The 17,214-nt window shown below is 50.1% G+C and overlaps 1 long non-coding RNA gene across 2 annotated transcripts; it reads left to right on the top strand.

The window, feature by feature from the left end:
- The first annotated feature begins 3,200 nt into the window (after nucleotides 1–3,200).
- On the top strand, nucleotides 3,201–6,191 carry LOC123144640 (uncharacterized). 2 transcript variants are annotated; one of them, XR_006471787.1, is made up of 3 exons: nucleotides 3,201–3,311; nucleotides 3,574–5,689; nucleotides 5,852–6,148. It is a non-coding gene; the product is annotated as an uncharacterized lncRNA (long non-coding RNA). The 2 variants fall into 2 exon arrangements; XR_006471786.1 differs by having other exon boundaries at nucleotides 3,205–5,689; nucleotides 5,852–6,191.
- Nucleotides 6,192–17,214: the final 11,023 nt, after the last annotated feature.

Genomic DNA, 17,214 nt, shown 5'->3' with positions numbered 1-17,214 from the left:
GCGGCTTGACACCGCACTGATTGACGACGTGGGTCGTACTTGCATGGTTGGCAGGGTGGTTCAGGCCCCGCAAGCCCCGGCAGGTGCTGCCGGGGAGTCTTGGTTGCTTGCTTCTGGTGGTGGCCAGACCCCTTGCCGGGCTCGCCTGCCCAGGGAGGGAGGCCCTTCTCTTGCCGATATCCTATTCCTTTGGCTCGGTCTCGATCTCTCTGAGCTGCATGTTCGTTCTTTAATCTCTTGGCTCTTCGACCTCTAACTTAAGCTGGTGCTCCAATCTTGTCTTGTGCCTGTGCACAGTTGGGCAACATACCCGGGGGTCTGTTGCACCAACAGAAGCCCCCGAGCCTGCCCCGATCGCGCTACGGAGCGTCGGCGGGGTAGGACCTAATAAGTGCACACGCAAGGCTGCTGAAGGGGTTGGCCCCTTTGAAGTTTTTCATTGCTGCTGTGGTAGCCTTGATTCCGGGGCGGTTTCTGATTCCCACGCGCGCGGTGCGCGGTGTCGTGGAGGGACTTGGAACGTGGCCCGCGGATTCTCCACGCCCCATGATTACGGGGCAAAAACTGCCATCCCACCAGCCCCCCATCTCGCACGTACCTCGCCACGTGCTCCGCATGCATTGGGCGTGGTAGGTGGTGGATGCGGAGGGCACGGGGAGGAGCGTTGTAGCTGAAACCCGAGCGTCGATGGTTGGGGTAGAGGGGCGGCCTCGGCCCTCAGAGCCATAGTGGGTGCAGAGAGGCCGCATTGGAGGAGAGGGGTGGCCGTCTCCCGCAGGAGGGGTCAGCCCCTCGCCCCGTTTCCCTATAGAAAGGGTCCGAGGCAGTGTTCTTCAGCACACACTCCTCCTTCTCTTCTGTGATCCTTCTTATCTAGCCATGGTGCGAGGGCGAGGGCGTGGCGGAGTTCTGGTGACGGCGACGAGGGCTTCTTCTCGACAGCGCGCCCCTCCTCCCCCGGACCCTGAGGCAGCGGAATCATCCGCGAGGAGAGGAGGAAGGGGGCGCGGTCGTGGTCGCCGTGGTGCCCGAGGAGGAGGAGGACGGGGCGGAGCCCCGATGGTGCCTCCGCCGGCGGCTCCACCCCCGATGGAAGGCCATGTCGGGGACCAACCTCAAGAGTTCATCATCAGGCTGTATAAGCCCCTGCGCAGTCGCCTTCGTCTTCCATCCTTCTTTTTGCGGGAGATGGAGCTCGAGCAGCCGCGCGCCCTGAGGCTGCACATGAGGGGCTGTGGGGATGGGAGCATGAGGGTTCACGTCGACTTCCCTGCCCCTTATGTCATGTACCTCCATCGTGGCCGGAAGACCTTTGCCCGTGCCCACAGCTTTTCGGAGGGGCACATTCTCCATTTCAAATTAATGGAGAGTGGCCTGCTCTCCGTCAAGATCTTCGGACGCTCGGGAGGCCGTCTAGGGTGCTGTGTGGAGAGCTCGACCGACGACGAAAACTCCTCCTCGAGCGAAAGCGAGGAGGAGGACAGTGACGGTGATGACGAGGGCAGCAGACGGAGGGGCAACGACTCTGACTCCGACTGATCGTCGCCTGCACCATCTTCATCAGGCGGTAGCACCATCATCTGCATCTGCATCCCCTCCCGGCAGTGTGATTTGCCGGGGAGTTGGATGCAGAGGTGTGGATGGTGCTGCCGGGCTCCTCCAGCAGCCTTCCAGCTGGACCCCGGCAGGCTTCCTCTCGGGCTGCAGCTTCGTTAGCCCCGCCGAGTCCTGCTGGCCCTGGTGACGGTGGTTGACGGGGTCGCCTTCCGTCGTGCTCTCCATCGAGGCGTTCCCTCGTGCTTCCGCTTCCCCCGGGCTACCTCTCCTGGAGCCCGACGAAAGCGGGCAAGGCCTTCGCCTTGGCGCTCCTTTTGCCCTCCTCACCTTTGACGGCTGCGCCTAGGAGGAGAGGGACAAGAAAGGACATCACAGAGCACTTATCTTTTTTCAATCTTAAATCTATAGGCAATCGCCAAATTTTAATTCAAATAACTAGCAGAGTGGCCCGCGCATACAGGCGGGCTAGTATGTAAAAATGTTAGGTTAAATGAAGATAATATTTGATCATTTCGTTAGTTAGTCTTGAATTGGCATTTTTCAGGTTAAACGAAAAATCTACCTTCAGGCTTTGCGAAATGTTGAGAAGGCCCGTTCGATTCAAATTGTTCAGGATCGATCTATGGCCCAAAAATCATGTTTGTGGTATGGGTCATGAAATGGCAAAAGACCCATTGCGGCAAAGCAAATTTATTCATGTCTAATATATGGGTTATGGGTTGTTTTTCAAGAGAAGTTTGTACGCAATAAATTCAATTCGGAATATGAACCATAGGTTTTATTTTATATGATTGAATGGATATATTCATTCATAGCTAATTTAGTCTAAACACAAGTATTTTTGTGGGGAAAATTTTCAGTATATTCATCAAATATCATGACACTATAAATGTGTCAAAAAACGTCTTACATTTTGAAACAGAGGGAGTAGAAAATATGTGCACGGGTGAGAATTTAACAGTTATATAAGCAACATGTTAATCATTATTTGTTATGAGAACACTATTATTTGGTTTGTGCAAAGAATTTTGGATTCAAATGTGGCAATAATTTTGAATATGAGTATTTTGCCAATAAATTTTGTTTGAGATATGTTAGCTTTTGTCGTTGATATTTAAATATAAAACATATGTTATGCATGAATCACGTACCTAATTTATCATGCATATTCCGTGTATACTATTGAGAAATTCTATTTTCCCAAATGTGATCTAAGTTTCCTAATTACTCAATTTGCAGAAGGTGCATATTTGCCTGTTCATAAGCTGGCCGTTTGAAATTCCCTTTTCATGCTTAATACATATATATCCTTGAAAAAAATGCTTATATTACAATAATACGAATATTAGTTGTTTTGTGGGGAAGGTTCATATGCACTAAATTTGAGTTCAAAAATCAGTGACTCGTACATGTTTTTTCTTCTTCATATAATCATGTACAATATGTTTGAATGGATATCCTCAGACTTAATTTCAGCAGGAAAACAAATATACCATTTTTTAAACACGTTATTATACCTTTTTAGGGGGTGTACGCTGCACATAATAATAGCTTATCAATTGGAATTTTTTTCGGTTGCTTCTGAAAAATGGAATAATTAATTGGGCTTTAGGCTTTAGCCCAACATGCTCCCGTGGATGCATCTGGCACGCACACATCACTCTCTCCTGATCCCCTTTCTCCTTCACCTCTCTCCTTGTCACTCTAGAATTGCTGCCTCCCGAAGTCCCGATGAACTCCGGTTACTGCCGCTGGTAATGGCGTTGCTGATCTCATTCCCAAGCTCCTCTTACCTCTATTGATTTCATGCCGCCACCTTGCTCGTCTTCCCTGCACGCACCCCGTCGCTCACGTCGTTGGCGCGGCCACGGGTCTGATCTGGGTCACGCGCGCCTCCTCGATCTCCTGGGCCAGTCAATATTGACTTAGGCTTAGCAGGGCTTGAGGAGCAGGTACGCGAGGGAGGAGTTGAGCTAGTCGAACTTGACGGTGCCGTTGCCGTTGGTGTCCATGTAGGCAATGAGGGCGTGGATCTTGTCCCCTGCGACGGAGCGGAGGCGAGCGATGCAACGCGAACATCTCCAGTTTCGTGAGGCTCCCATCGATGTCAAGGTCGAAGGTTGAGGAGCTGTCGCAGTTGGGTCGGCGGAGGGTGGCTCGTCGCCCCTAACATTTTACTTCCAGCACAGCCCTACAAATGTCTGTGCCTTCGGGCTCCAATCAACCAAAATCGTGCAAAACTGTAGTTTGAGGTGCCGCTGTAGAAGGACCATGAAGTGGTACCACCTCCTCTCTGCTTTCTTTCAATTTTGCAATGCTTAGATAAAAATATTTGTTCAGTTAGGTGTCCTGCCTTTTTTTAGCTCCCAGTTTCCAGAGGAAATCTATTATGCACAGATTATTCCATATCCAATTTTTCAGGGCCAGTCAATATTGTCTATTAATGATCATTGCTGATGGTAACTTGTTACTTTGTTAGTCAAAAATCTGAATTGTTCAGGCCACATCCAATTTTTTCCGGGCATGGGACCGACATTGACAGTGTTAGGCCCCTTAGCCCACATTCTTATCGATGAAATTTAAGAATTTATACACATCTTTGCGAGTAGCTGTAGTTTTACTATTTCTCAAAGTGTAATTAAATTTTAATAACTAAATAGTAAAATAGGTCTGATTGCGTTGTACATATAAAAGATAACAATGCGCGGATGCTTTCACTATAAGCTTGTATTCTATAATAAGCCTCAAACATGAGATACCATATTGTTTCGATGTTCAGTATTATTGAATAATTACAGAACAGTAACTGTAATCCGATGTATATATATATTATAAGAACCATAAGCTTAGATGTGTGTAAATCTTTTACCATTTTTTGGAACTACTTCGTATTTCCATCAAATGTTCATGCATCTTTTCAATATTTCCGTAGAAATAGTAGACTATATTCATCCTGCCATATAGTCTGTAACATTCATGTTAGCATAGATAAGTAAATTTGTTAATTTGAAGAGATTTTACAGCAAACTAATTATCCATGTACTTGTGCTTATTGTAAAATGCTGGCAACATCATACGGCAAGTGTGTATTTTAGACTTCTAGTCCTTTCGATGGCATTGGTGGGTAATTTCTCATAAAATTATTATAATCTAACGGTCGTTGTTTTATTTTCTAATAACATTAACAGTTAGATGTTTCTAATTTTTGTGGGATTTTCTAGTCTAATTATTATTTTTGGTTAGCCCGTCAAGCATTTTTAATATATAGTAGATTCTTTGTACATTATGTTCTTGACCCCAACATTCTTATTGTTATCTTCATCAGTTACCATCACTTGCAGTCCATCCCTTTTTCTGACTCTCGAGAATGGTACGTATAAATGTCCATGTGTAAAGACTTGTTCATGTATATATAGTCCAACCTTGTTTGGAGAGTGCTCCTGCCTTTTGTTTATTGTCATAGCAAAGCATGGTGAGATAGGATATTTTCTCCTTTTTAGAAGGAAAACCACAACCATTCAGCTGGTGACATGATTATTTTTGGAATATAGACCTTTTCTTCCACATGTGATCCTGTTATTATCTGTGCTTCGATGATATGTTTATACTTAACAATGGCATTACCGTCTATTTTTTCTAGTGTACCATTCACAATCAAGGCTGCAACTTCAGTTGCAGATGGCATACCATGTCGTTTTCCATCTGCGCCACACTTATTGGTTAGTTTTAATATTGCATTGTGATAGTCACATTCTTTGAATGTGTGACTTGCCATTCTGAATGTTTTTGCTAGTATATTATCTCTATGCAGCACATTCTTAAGGGCCTCAATGATGCGAGTATCCATTGATTAAAGGAGCAATATAACTGGAAAAATAATTATATGTAGTTAAGAGTCCTGTTCGAACCAAACCTTGAACACATAACTATTAACTCGAGGGAAATGTAAGTACGGCGAAGGGAGTTCATTAATCTGGCTTACAATGAATCTTGCAAATTAATTGCCTTTTTGCATAAGATGGTAATACCTACTGGAGGTGGGGCATTTACTAGAAGGAGTCAATTGGACAATCAAGGTGAGCGACGGAGATTGGGAGCCAACCTTGAACACAAAAATGTTATCAAAAGTATGGTAAGGAACCGGTTCTGGTCATATTAATGAATCTAGATGTATAGACTAGTGTTTTTCTATTTTAGCATAATCTATTAATCAAGTATACTTGATCCATCACCCAGTGATCAGTTCATCACTTTGACACCCAGTGGATAATACAAATTAATCGATTTTGTGCAGAAGATGATACCTATTGGAGTTGCTGCTATCGTTGGGTGGAGTCGATTGGACAATCAAGGAGATCCAACAGAGGTGTGGCAATGTCCAAGGGCGCCGATATGAAGGTGAAGCCGATCTGGAAGCACTTACAAGTGAACGGCGTTGGAGATTGAGATTGTTTTTTGAGGTGTGCGTGATGTAATTGTGCAAAGAAAAGGTGTGTTACATGTGTGTGGTCATCGAACCAAAAATCAAGTGTCTCCGATCTAGCTTGTTGTTTACACGGGAGAAATTAATCAGCAAGAAGATTGCTATCAAGCATGTGCCAAAACGGATAATAAAATTGTATATCTTAGCTTGATCGGTCTGGCACCTGCATGTTGCCGATTGCTTTCCGGCCAGATGTGCGGACATGCACCAAAGCAAGCCGGTCCTATGTATAGAAAGCAATCATCCTCATGCATCTCGATCTGGACGGAATCAATCAGCCTCTTCAGGAAAGCCACCTTGTACGTGCATGAAAGCATTGGTCAGAAGCCCATCTATGAGGGATCCGGCTTGCCTGCTCCCATCCGTGCTCCCACTTCATCCTACGGCTGTTCTTTTCCCTTTTTCTTTTCTAATCTAATCATCTCCCCCCTGATTTTCAGGGGGTGGGGCCGGACCTTATTTTCTTCCAATCAAATCAAGCCACGTATGCGGGAGCACGGATGGGAGCATGGGAAGGGAGCAGGCAAGTCTCGTCCATCTATGAGGGCATACTTCCAAGAGAAGAACTTTGGAGCCATGAGGAGATCTTCGAGAAATATCCAAGTAATAGTGCCATCGGCCCGGGGAAAGGAAGACATCGTGAGGGATTTGGTGTAGCGGTAAAAGAGGAGCTTCCTTTCGATGGCATTTGTGGGTAATTTCTCATAAAATTATTATAATCTAACGGTTGTTGTTTTATTTTCTAATAACATTAACGGTTAGATGTTTCTAATTTTTATGGGATTTTCTAGTCTAATTATCTTTTTTTGGTTAGCCCGTCAAGCATTTTTAATATATAATAATAGATAGATAGATGTAATCTATCGAGTCTATCTTTGTATTATGTAATGCTTGTACTTGTAACTGCATATGAATGAAAAAGATGAATCCTGTCGGGAACCCGTGCATGTGTATGTCCATGCAGACAAAGAGGATATCCTCCCGGCACCCTCTTTGTCTGCCGGAGAACTATGTCTGCCGGGGAACAGATAGAGGGGCCAGCCCCCCCCCCCCCCCCCCCGCCAACTCCTTTTCCCCAAAGGCCACTGCGACCACCTTGACCGAAGCAGCGTTCGAGTGATGGATGGGAGCACCTAAGTTTCAAAGAGGGAGGCGAGGTTTTCTCATGCAAAGTTGTAGCTTTACAGAATACTAATGGACAAGAGGTGAACTTATCTGTTTGGCTTGCCGGGGATCGCCGTGCCGTGCAATCTTCTCGTCCTTTGTCGAAGCCAGGTTCATGGCAAGAACCTGCAACTCCATGTAGATGAGAATGAAAGCAGGATGCAATCCTATCTATATGGATATGCAATGATCTGGGTGTGCTTGTGCATGCATGCAATCTTAGTTGGGCCCCCCCTACAACGCTTCTTTATTTTCTCTTGCACGGGGTCATCGCCCCGGCTTGTATAAGGGGTTACATGCAACTTCGGCGATGCCATGTACAATGGGTGGCTGCCGGGCAGGGCCCGGCAGCCTCTGCGCCTCACGGGTAGAACTTACGGAGATGCTCAATGTTCCATGAGTTTTGCAACGACGTGCCATCTCCGTATTGGTGAACGTAGTAATAATTCAAAAAAATTCCTACGTGTCACCAAGATCAATCTAGGAGATACTAGCAACGAGAGAGAGAGGGAGTGCATCTTCATACCCTTGAAGATCGCTAAGCGGAAGCATTACAAGGAAAGCGGATGATGGAGTCGTACTCACGGCGATTCAAATCGCGGAAGATCCGATCTAGCGCCGAACGGACGGCGCCTCCGCGTTCAACACACGTACAGCCCGGGGACGTCTCCTCCTTCTTGATCCTACAAGGGGAGAGGAGAAGTTGAGGAAGAGCTCTGGCAGCACGACGACGTGGTGGTGGAGCTTGCAGTTCTCCGGCAGGGCTTCACCAAGCGCTACGGAGGAGGAGGTGTTGGCGAGGGGGAGGGCTACGCTAGGGAAGGGGTGCGGCTGCCCTCCCACCCCCCTCTATTTATAGGGTGAAGGGAGAGGGGGCCAGCCCCCCTAGATGCATCTAGAGGGGGGGGGGGCAAGGGGGGACTTGCTCCCCAAGTTTGGTGGGAGGCGCCCCCACCCCCTAGGGTTTTCAACCCTAGGAGCCTTGGGCCCTTGGGGGGGGGGGCACCAGCCCACCAGGGGCTGGTTCCCACCTTTGTTCAGCCCACTTGGCCCACCGGGGCAGGTGGCCCCACCCGGTGGACCCCCGGACACCTTTCGGTGGTCCCGGTACAATACCGATAACCCCTGAAATTATTTCAGCGACTGAAACTGGACTTCCCATATATAATTCTTCACCTCCGGACCATTCTGGAACTCCTCGTGACGCTCCAGATCTCATCCGGGACTTCGAACAACCTTCAGTAACCACATACTATTTCCCATAACAACTCTAGCGTCACCGAACCTTAAGTGTGTAGACCCTACGGGTTCGGGAACCATGCAAACATGATGAGACATCTCTCCGGCCAATAACCAACAGTGGGATCTGGATACCCATGTTGGCTCCCACATGTTGCACGATGATCTCATCGGATGAACCACGATGTCGAGGATTCAATCAATCCCGTATACAATTCCCTTTGTCCATCAGTATGTTACTTGCCCGAGATTCGATCGTCGGTATCTCTATACCTCATTCAATCTCGTTACCGGCAAGTCTCTTTACTCGTTCTGTAACGCATGATCCCATGGCTAACTCCTTAGTCACATTGAGCTCATTATGATGATGCATTACCGAGTGGGCCCAGAGATACCTCTCCGTCATACGGAGTGACAAATCCCAGTCTCGATTCGTGCCAACCCAACAGACACTTTCGGAGATACCTGTAGTGCACCTTTATAGCCATCCAGTTACGTTGTGAAGTTTGGTACACCCAAAGCATTCCTACGGTATCCGGGAGTTGCACAATCTCATGGTCTAAGGAAATGATACTTGACATTAGAAAAGCTTTAGCAAACGAACTACACGATCTTGTGCTACGCTTAGGATTGGGTCTTGTCCATCACATCATTCTCCCAATGATGTAATCCCGTTATCAACGACATCCAATGTCCATGGTCAGGAAACCACGACCATCTATTGATCAACGAGCTAGTCAACTAGAGGCTTACTAGGGACATATTACGGTCTATGTATTCACACATGCATTACGGTTTCCGGTTAATACAATTATAGCATGAACAATAGACAATTATCATGAACAAGGAAATATAATAATAACCACTTTATTATTGCCTCTAGGGCATATTTCCAACACTCCGGTCTCTAGACGGACTGCGCCGGGTCTGGAGACTCGTACTACCTGTAAGGGCCTTCCCACTTTGGTGATAACTTGTGTGTACCCTTGGCGGACTGAACGCGCCTAAGGACAAGGTCACCTTCCTCAAAAAACCGGGCACGAACCCTGCGACTGTGATAGCGACGCAGGGCTTGCTGATAGCGTGCAGCACACGTAGCGGCCCGGAGACGGTTCTCCTCGAGTAGCACAGCGTCGTCACACCGGTGCTGATCTTGCGCTACTTCATCGTAGGCAAGCACCCGAGGAGACCCGTAAATGAGTTTTGTGGGGATAACTGCTTCTGCCCCGTAGACCAGGGAGAAGGGAGTCTGCACGGTAGCTCGATTAGGTGTCGTACTGAGGGACCAGAGAACTACCGGCAGCTCCTCGATCCACCGCTTGCCGTGCTTCTGCAGTGTATTGAAAGTCCTTGTCTTGAGTCCACGAAGCACTTCAGCGTTCGCCCTCTCAGCTTGTCCATTGCTCTGGGGGTGTGCCACAGAGGCAAATGAGATCTTGCATCCAAGGGTTTGAACATATTGCATGAAGGCGTGGCTCATGAATTGGGTGCGGTTGTCAGTGATGATCCTTGCTGGAACTCCGAAACGACACACCAATTCTTTCAAGAACTTGATAGCTGACTGAGCAGTCACCTTCCTCACGGCAGTCACTTCCGACCACTTTGTAAACTTGTCGATAGCGATGAACAAGAATTCAAAGCCCCCGATTGCTCGGGGGAAGGGGCCAAGGATATCGAGCCCCCAGACTGAAAATGGCCATGATAGAGGGATTGTCTGAAGAGCTTGGGCAGGCAGGTGTGTTTTCTTGGAATGGAACTGACAGGCTTCACATGTTGTGACGAGCTCAACCGCGTCTTGGAGGGTTGTGGGCCAATAGAATCCTTGCCGGAATGCTTTCCCAACTAATGTCCTTGATCCAATGTGTGAGCCGCACATTCCTCTGTCAATCTCAGCCAGCAGTTCCTTTCCGTCCTCCTGGTAGACACACTTCAATTTCACACCGCTGGGCCTCCTTCTGTACAGAGTGTCATCGACAAGCTGATACATACTAGCCCTCCGGGCTACTTTCTCAGCTTCATCTGGGTCACCGGGGAGTTCTTCGGTTTGGAGGAAGTGGACGATGTGCCTTGCCCAAGTTGGAGCCTGAGGCTCGGCAACGAGGACTAGCGGCACCTCCTCGGCTGCGGGAGCACCAGCCTCATTCGCGGGGTCCATAGGCCCGGCTGGAGGGGGTGGTCCGGCAGGCTGTGAGGAGTTGTTTCCGGCAGGGTCTCTGCCGGGAGCGGATGGCTCGATCGGGAGAGGCTTACCGTATCCAACTTTCTCCTTTTCCGGGCCATTGTGGTTGGTGATACAGAGGGTTGAGAGAGGTGGAGAACAAAAGTTCCTGGTTCCACAGGAAGCTTCTGTGCAGCACACTTTGACGGGTGATCAGCTATGCTGTTTTCCGCGCGGGGTACGTGCTCTATTTGCAACCCGTCAAAGCGCTCCTCCAACCTCCTTACTTCCTCAACGTATGCTTCCATCAATGGGCTTTGGTAATCCTTGTTGACTTGTCTCACCACTAAATGTGAATCTCCTCGAATGATCAGCTTCTTGATTCCTAATTCTGCTGCAATCCTGAGCCCGGCAAGGAGCCCTTCATACTCAACTGTGTTGTTGGTGGCTTCTTCCCGGGCAAAGTGCACTTGGATGACGTACTTCAAGTGCTCCCCGGAAGGGGCAACAAGAAGCACGCCAGCTCCTTCACCTTGTAGGGAAAAAGCACCATCAAAATACATAATCCATTCTTGGGGTGATTCCTTGCCGGGGAGAGATGTTTCTGTTGCTTCCTCTTCAGGGGTTGGCGTCCATTCTGCAATAAACTCTGCCAGCACCATGCTTTGAATGGTTGAAGTGCTCTCAAACTTCAAACCAAAGCTGGATAACTCCAAAGCCCACTCCACTATTCTGCCAGTAGCCTCAGGGTTTCGGAGTATCCTCTGCAACGGAAAACGAGTAACAACCGTGATCTCATGGGCTTGGAAGTAGTGGCACAGTTTCCTTGAGGCCATGATGAGGGCAAAGACCAACTTCTGCACACCTGAGTACCTCGACCCAGCTCCTTGTAACAAGGAGCTGACGAAGTAAACTGGGCGCTGCACCACTTTCTTCCTTGCTGCGTCCTTGGGGTTGCACTCGTTGCCGTGCTTACTACTGTTCTGATCCTCTTCTGATTCTGCCGCGGTCTGGCCGCTCTCTGCTTCATCCACTTCTCGCTGTGCTACCAAGGCTGCACTGACCACTTGGTTGGTTGCTGCCAAGTAAAGCAGCAACGACTCTCGGGGTTTCGGCGCAACCAAGGTGGGCACAGATGATAGGTCAGCCTTCAACTCTTGCAAGGATGTATCTGCTTCCGGGGTCCACTTCATAGGCCCTGCTTTCTTCAAAATTTTGAAGAACGGCAGGGCACGCTCGGCAGACTTGGAAATGAATCTTCTTAGCGCGGCAACACATCCCGTCAAGCGCCTCACATCCTTAACTGTCCTTGGTGCTTGGATCTGCTCGATGGCCTTGATCTTGTCGGGGTTGGCTCAATCCCCCGATGGGACACGAAGAATCCAAGTAGCTTGCCGGAGGGAACACCAGACACACACTTCTCCGGGTTAAGCTTCAAGTTGATCTTGTGCAAATTAGCAAATGTTTCTTCCAAATCCTGGATAAGGGTGGCCTTATCCTTGGTCTTGACCACAATGTCATTCATATAGGCTTCTATGTTTTTGTGTAGCTGTGGCTCAAAACCAATCTGTACTGCTCTTGTAAAAGTAGACCCGGCACTCTTCAATCTGAAAGGCATGCGGACAAAACAGTACGTACCGCATGGAGTGATGAATGATGTTGTCTCCTCATCTTCTTTGGACATGAAGATCTGGTGATATCCAGAGTAAGCATCCAAAAAGGAGAGCAGGTCGCATCCTGAAGTGGAATCCACAATCTGATCGATGCGCGGCAAGGGGAATGGGTCCTCTGGGCAAGCCTTATTGAGATCTGTGAAATCAATGCAAAGTCTCCATTTCCCATTCGCCTTCCGAACTACCACTGGGTTTGCCAACCATGTAGGGTGCAATACTCCTCTGACCAATCCAGCTGCCTCTAACTTCTTGAATTCCTCGGCAATGAACTACTGCCGCTCCAAGGCTTGCTTCCTAACTTTCTGCTTGACGGGTCGGGCATGTGGGCAGACAGCAAGGTGGTGCTCGATTACCTCCCTGGGAACACCAGGGATATCAGATGGTTGCCAGGCAAACACATCGATATTCGCCCGCAGGAAGGCAACGAGCGTGCTTTCTTATTTGCCGTCAAGGGTGGCGCTGATGGTGAAGGTACCATCAACACCAGCCAGCCCTGCCGGGACCTTCTTCACTTGGGGTGCTGCAACCTTGGATCTCTTGCTGTTGGAACACTCCGGCACGTCGTCAACGGGTGTCGTGCACTCGGAGGGGGCACGCTTCCCGGACTCCTTGCCAGAGGTCCTACAATCCCTCTTCTTTCCTTTGCTTTCCTTGGCGGGGACCATTGCTGTCGCAGCCTCTGCTACGACGGCATCCCAATACATCCTGTCCACACAGATAATTGCATCCTTCTCATCTAATGGGATGGTGATGATTCCCAACAGCCCAGGCATCTTCGAAGTGTTGTAAGCATAGTGGGATGCTTCCATGAACTTGGGCAAGGCCGGTCGTCCCAGAATCCCATTATACGGCAGGGGGAGCTCAACCACATCAAACACAATCTTCTCAGTCCTATAGTTTAGCTCTCCCCCAAACATCACCGGCAATGTAATCTTTCCCTTGGGACGGCTCCTCCCGGGATTGACTCCTTGAAACGTGCCGGTAACCTCCAGCTCTTCTTCTCCTATCAGAAGCTTGTTAATAACCGCTAGGGAAATCAGATTCAACCCGGCCCCGCCATCCACTAACATCTTTGTGACTTTAAGGTTGCGGATTGTTGGGGGGACCAACAACGGCAAACACCCTACCGTGGTGGTGCGGCAAGGGTGGTCCTCCTCATCAAAGATGATGGGCGTGCGGGACCATCTAAGCGGCTTCCGGGCCTCTGGCGCTGGCTCCACAGCATTGACCTCTCGTGCCCATCACTTGAGCTGGCGATGGGAGGAGTGCAAAGACGCACCCCCATCAAAGCATAGGGCGTCAGTGGCCCTCTGAAATTCCTGCTCACTAGTTTCCTCTTCATTTCCTCCATCACTCAAATCATCAGAAGTTTCCTTCTCTTGGCCCCTGGCGGGTTTCCCTTGGTTCCGAAAGGGTTTGCCGGAGCGGTTTGCTTCACCGCCTCGGCCCTTTCCGCCGGCAGCATTCTGACCTTTCTCCTTATCACACTTATCATACTCTGCTCTCTGTCTCTTGACAAGCTGTTCTACTTGATAACATTCATGAAGGTCGTTGCCCTTGGTCCGGTGGATCTTGCAGTATGGCCCATCACCTTTCCCGGCTTTCTCCACGGCAGCGGCTTCCCGGCAGGCAGTGCACGCGGCAACTTCCTTGCCGGGGGCCTCAGTCTTGGCCTTCTTGCCGATACTAGGCGTGCCAGAACCTTCCACCGTCATCAGTGTCTTATCTCTTGGCTTCTTGTTGCGCTTCTTGCCCTTTCTTTGACTGGTTGATTCATCTTCTTCCTCTAAATCAACATTGATGCAATCCTCCGCTCCGGGCAACTTCCTTCCTTCCTCTATCCGAGCACACTTATCCACTAGTGTGTACAGCTCCTTCACAGTCTTGGGCAACTGCACATTCATCTTAGAACGAATGCGACGGTTGCGCACATTGGACTGGAAGGCTGCTATAACAGCTGCTGGATGGATATTCGGAATATTCCTATGGACTTTACTGAATCTTTGTAAATACTTATGGAGAGTTTCTCCTTCCTTCTGCTGGAGAAGCTGTAGGTCGCTGGGCCTGCTGGGCTCCTGGTGGCCACCGGTGAAGGCACCGATGAACTCGTGGCACAGGTCTGCCCATGATGAAACGGAGTTCTCCGGCAGGTGCATGAGCCAAGATCTCACGTTGGCCTTGAGAGCCAACGGGAAGTAGTTGGCGAACACCTTCTTGTCTCTTCCCCCGGCAGCCTGAACAGCGATGGTGTAGATGCTCAGGAACTCTGCCGGGCTCAGTCTTCCGTCGTACTTCTCGGGTATGTCCGGCTTGAACGTGCGGACGGACGGCCAACGGACTTGCCGCAACTCGCGTGTAAAGGCAGGGCAGCTGACCTCGAAAGGTAGGCACCTGCCAACACCGAACGCAGGCTCGTCGACGTTGAGGCCGCCGCACCTGTCGGTCTGGCGGGGGTCGTCAAGAGGCCGTCCTACGACGACGCGCGCGTCTCCCCGCCGCCTATCCTCCGGGGTTCGCCGTTGGCCCGAACGTGCTCGAGGGTCGGAAGAGGCCATCGAGACGTCGTCAGGATCTTGATCTTGCTGTGCCCGCGCTTGCTGCCGGGGTGGGGACAACCCCCTCCGTTCGACCAGCAGTTCGGGCGATCATCATCACCTGGGGAGGTCGTGGCGGGCCAGCGCGCCGCGAGTCCCCAGCCTCAGCGAAACCGAGCAGACTTTGGATGGTGGCACGCCATTCATCCATTTGCTCGGCTACCGGCAGGAACCTTAGTAGCAGCTGGGCCCATGCCATAGCCTCCGTAGCTGTGCTTGTCATGGAAGTTGATGACCTCGACCACACCGTCGCCTGGCTCCTGACGGGGCCCACGGCGGCGGCGGCGTGCCCGCGCTGCGGTGGGGCAGCCACCTAGGCAGCGGGGTCGCGCGGTGATGGCGCTCGAGGGTCCACGGCTCCGCCGGGTGCAGTGGTTGGGTTGGGCCGGCTCGCCCAGGAGGAGACACACGTGCCGTGACCGCCCCCATGGCAGGGACGGCCGGAGGACGGTGGCTCATCCCGGAACGAGCGCCATTATTGTGGCTGTGCCCGTCGGTGGAAGGAGGGGATGTAAGCGGAGTCACCCTCCCGTCCATACCTTCCGGAGCTTGACCGTCGACACGCTGCTGAAGCTGTTCTCCTCTAACGCCTTCAGCCCCTGTGGCGGCCGCAGGGGGAGTGGTAATGGCACCACCTGCTCCTGCCACGCCCCCAGCAGCGCTCACGTCCTCACTTGTCCCCGCATCCCCTGCAACATCTGAGGCCACGGGCGGCGGAGCCTTCGAGGTAGATGGCTGGGCCGAAGGGCCAGACTTCTTCTTGGGTGCCATGGTTGATGGCGTCGTTGAAGATGAAGACGGCGATGAAGATGATGCGCTGCGCATGCTTTCAGGTCCGCACAAGTGATCCCCCTACCTGGCGTGCCAAAGATGTCGCGGGATATCTGCGGCCACCTATGGACCAGGCGGCCCCTTGCTGGTTCGGCGGCGGACGTCGCGTTGCACAAAGAGTAGACCAACGCGCGGCAGCACGATAGAGAGAACACAAGCAATTTACACAGGTTCAGGCCGCCGCGAGGCGTAAGACCCTACTCCTGCTTTGGTGGATTGATGGTGGAAATGAGCGTGGTGGTGCGTTGTACACTTGCCCGGCAAGGCCTGCCTCAAGGGCTCCGGTGACCACAAGTGTATGGTAGCTTGGGTTTGTCAAGTTTCCAACCCTCTAACCCCCTCCTACGATTGCCATGGGCCTCCTTTTATAGATTAAGGGGTCACCACAGTGGCAAAACAGTCATTACCCACTGACATGATAGCAAACAGTGCTATCATACCTAACTCTGCGGGCTGGTAGGGTGCATTAAATGCACCGCTTAGTGTCACATCACTAGCTGCCCGGCAAGGCCTCCCGGGCTTATCTCGCCAGCTCCGCACCTATTCTCTTGACACGTCGCTAGACGGGTGTCACCTGTGGGTTTCTTCTGTAGGAGATGGCCGCCATGTGGCAAATGCCGCCAGTTAATGACCATGCGGTTTGACACCGCACTGATTGACGACGTGGGTCGTACTTGCGTGGTTGGCGGGGTGGTTCAGGTCCCGCAAGCCCCGGCAGGAGCTGCCGGGGAGTCTTGGTTGCTTGCTTCTGGTGGTGGCCTGACCCCTTGCCGGGCTCCCTTCTCTTGCCGATATCCTGTTCCTTTGGATCGATCTCGATCTCTCTGAGCTGCATGTTGGTTCTTTAAGTCTCTTGGCTCTTCGACCTCTAACTTAAGCTGGTGCTCCAATCTTGATCTTGTGCCTGTGCACAATTGGGAAACATACCCGGGGTCTGTTGCACCGACAACAGGTATTTGAGAGAAACCAGAATAACCATCTAGAAAGCAAAAATGTGTATGCTTGGATAATCTTTCTAGCATTTGATCAATAAAAGGTAGAGGGTAATGATCTTTTCTAGTAGCTTTATTTAATTTGCAAAAATCAATTACCATTCTATAACCTGTAAAATTCTTTGAGGAATCAATTCATTCTTATCATTAGGAACAACAGTAATACCTCCCTTCTTAGGGACACAATCACAGGACTTACCCATTGACTATCAGCAATAGGATAAATTATATCTGCCTCCAGAAGCTTTAGTATTTCATTTCTTACCACTTCTTTCATCTTATGACTTAACCGTCGTTGATGATCAACAACCGGTTTAGCGTCTTTCTCTAGTTTAAAATTGTGCTGACGTAGAGTGGGACTAATGCCCTTAAGATCATCAAGAGTATATCCAATAGCGGCACGGTGCTTCTTCAGAGTTTTCAATGATTTATTTTCTTCATGCTCTAAAAGGTTAGCACTAATAATAACAGGATATATCTTGTTTTCATCAAGATAAGCATATTTCAGAGTATCAGGTAACGG

This window comes from Triticum aestivum, chromosome 6D, assembly GCF_018294505.1.
Source record: "Triticum aestivum cultivar Chinese Spring chromosome 6D, IWGSC CS RefSeq v2.1, whole genome shotgun sequence".
In the NCBI taxonomy this organism is placed as follows: Eukaryota; Viridiplantae; Streptophyta; class Magnoliopsida; order Poales; family Poaceae; genus Triticum; species Triticum aestivum.
Note: the sequence above shows the minus strand (reverse complement) of the source record. Positions and strands in the feature narration are given on the sequence as shown.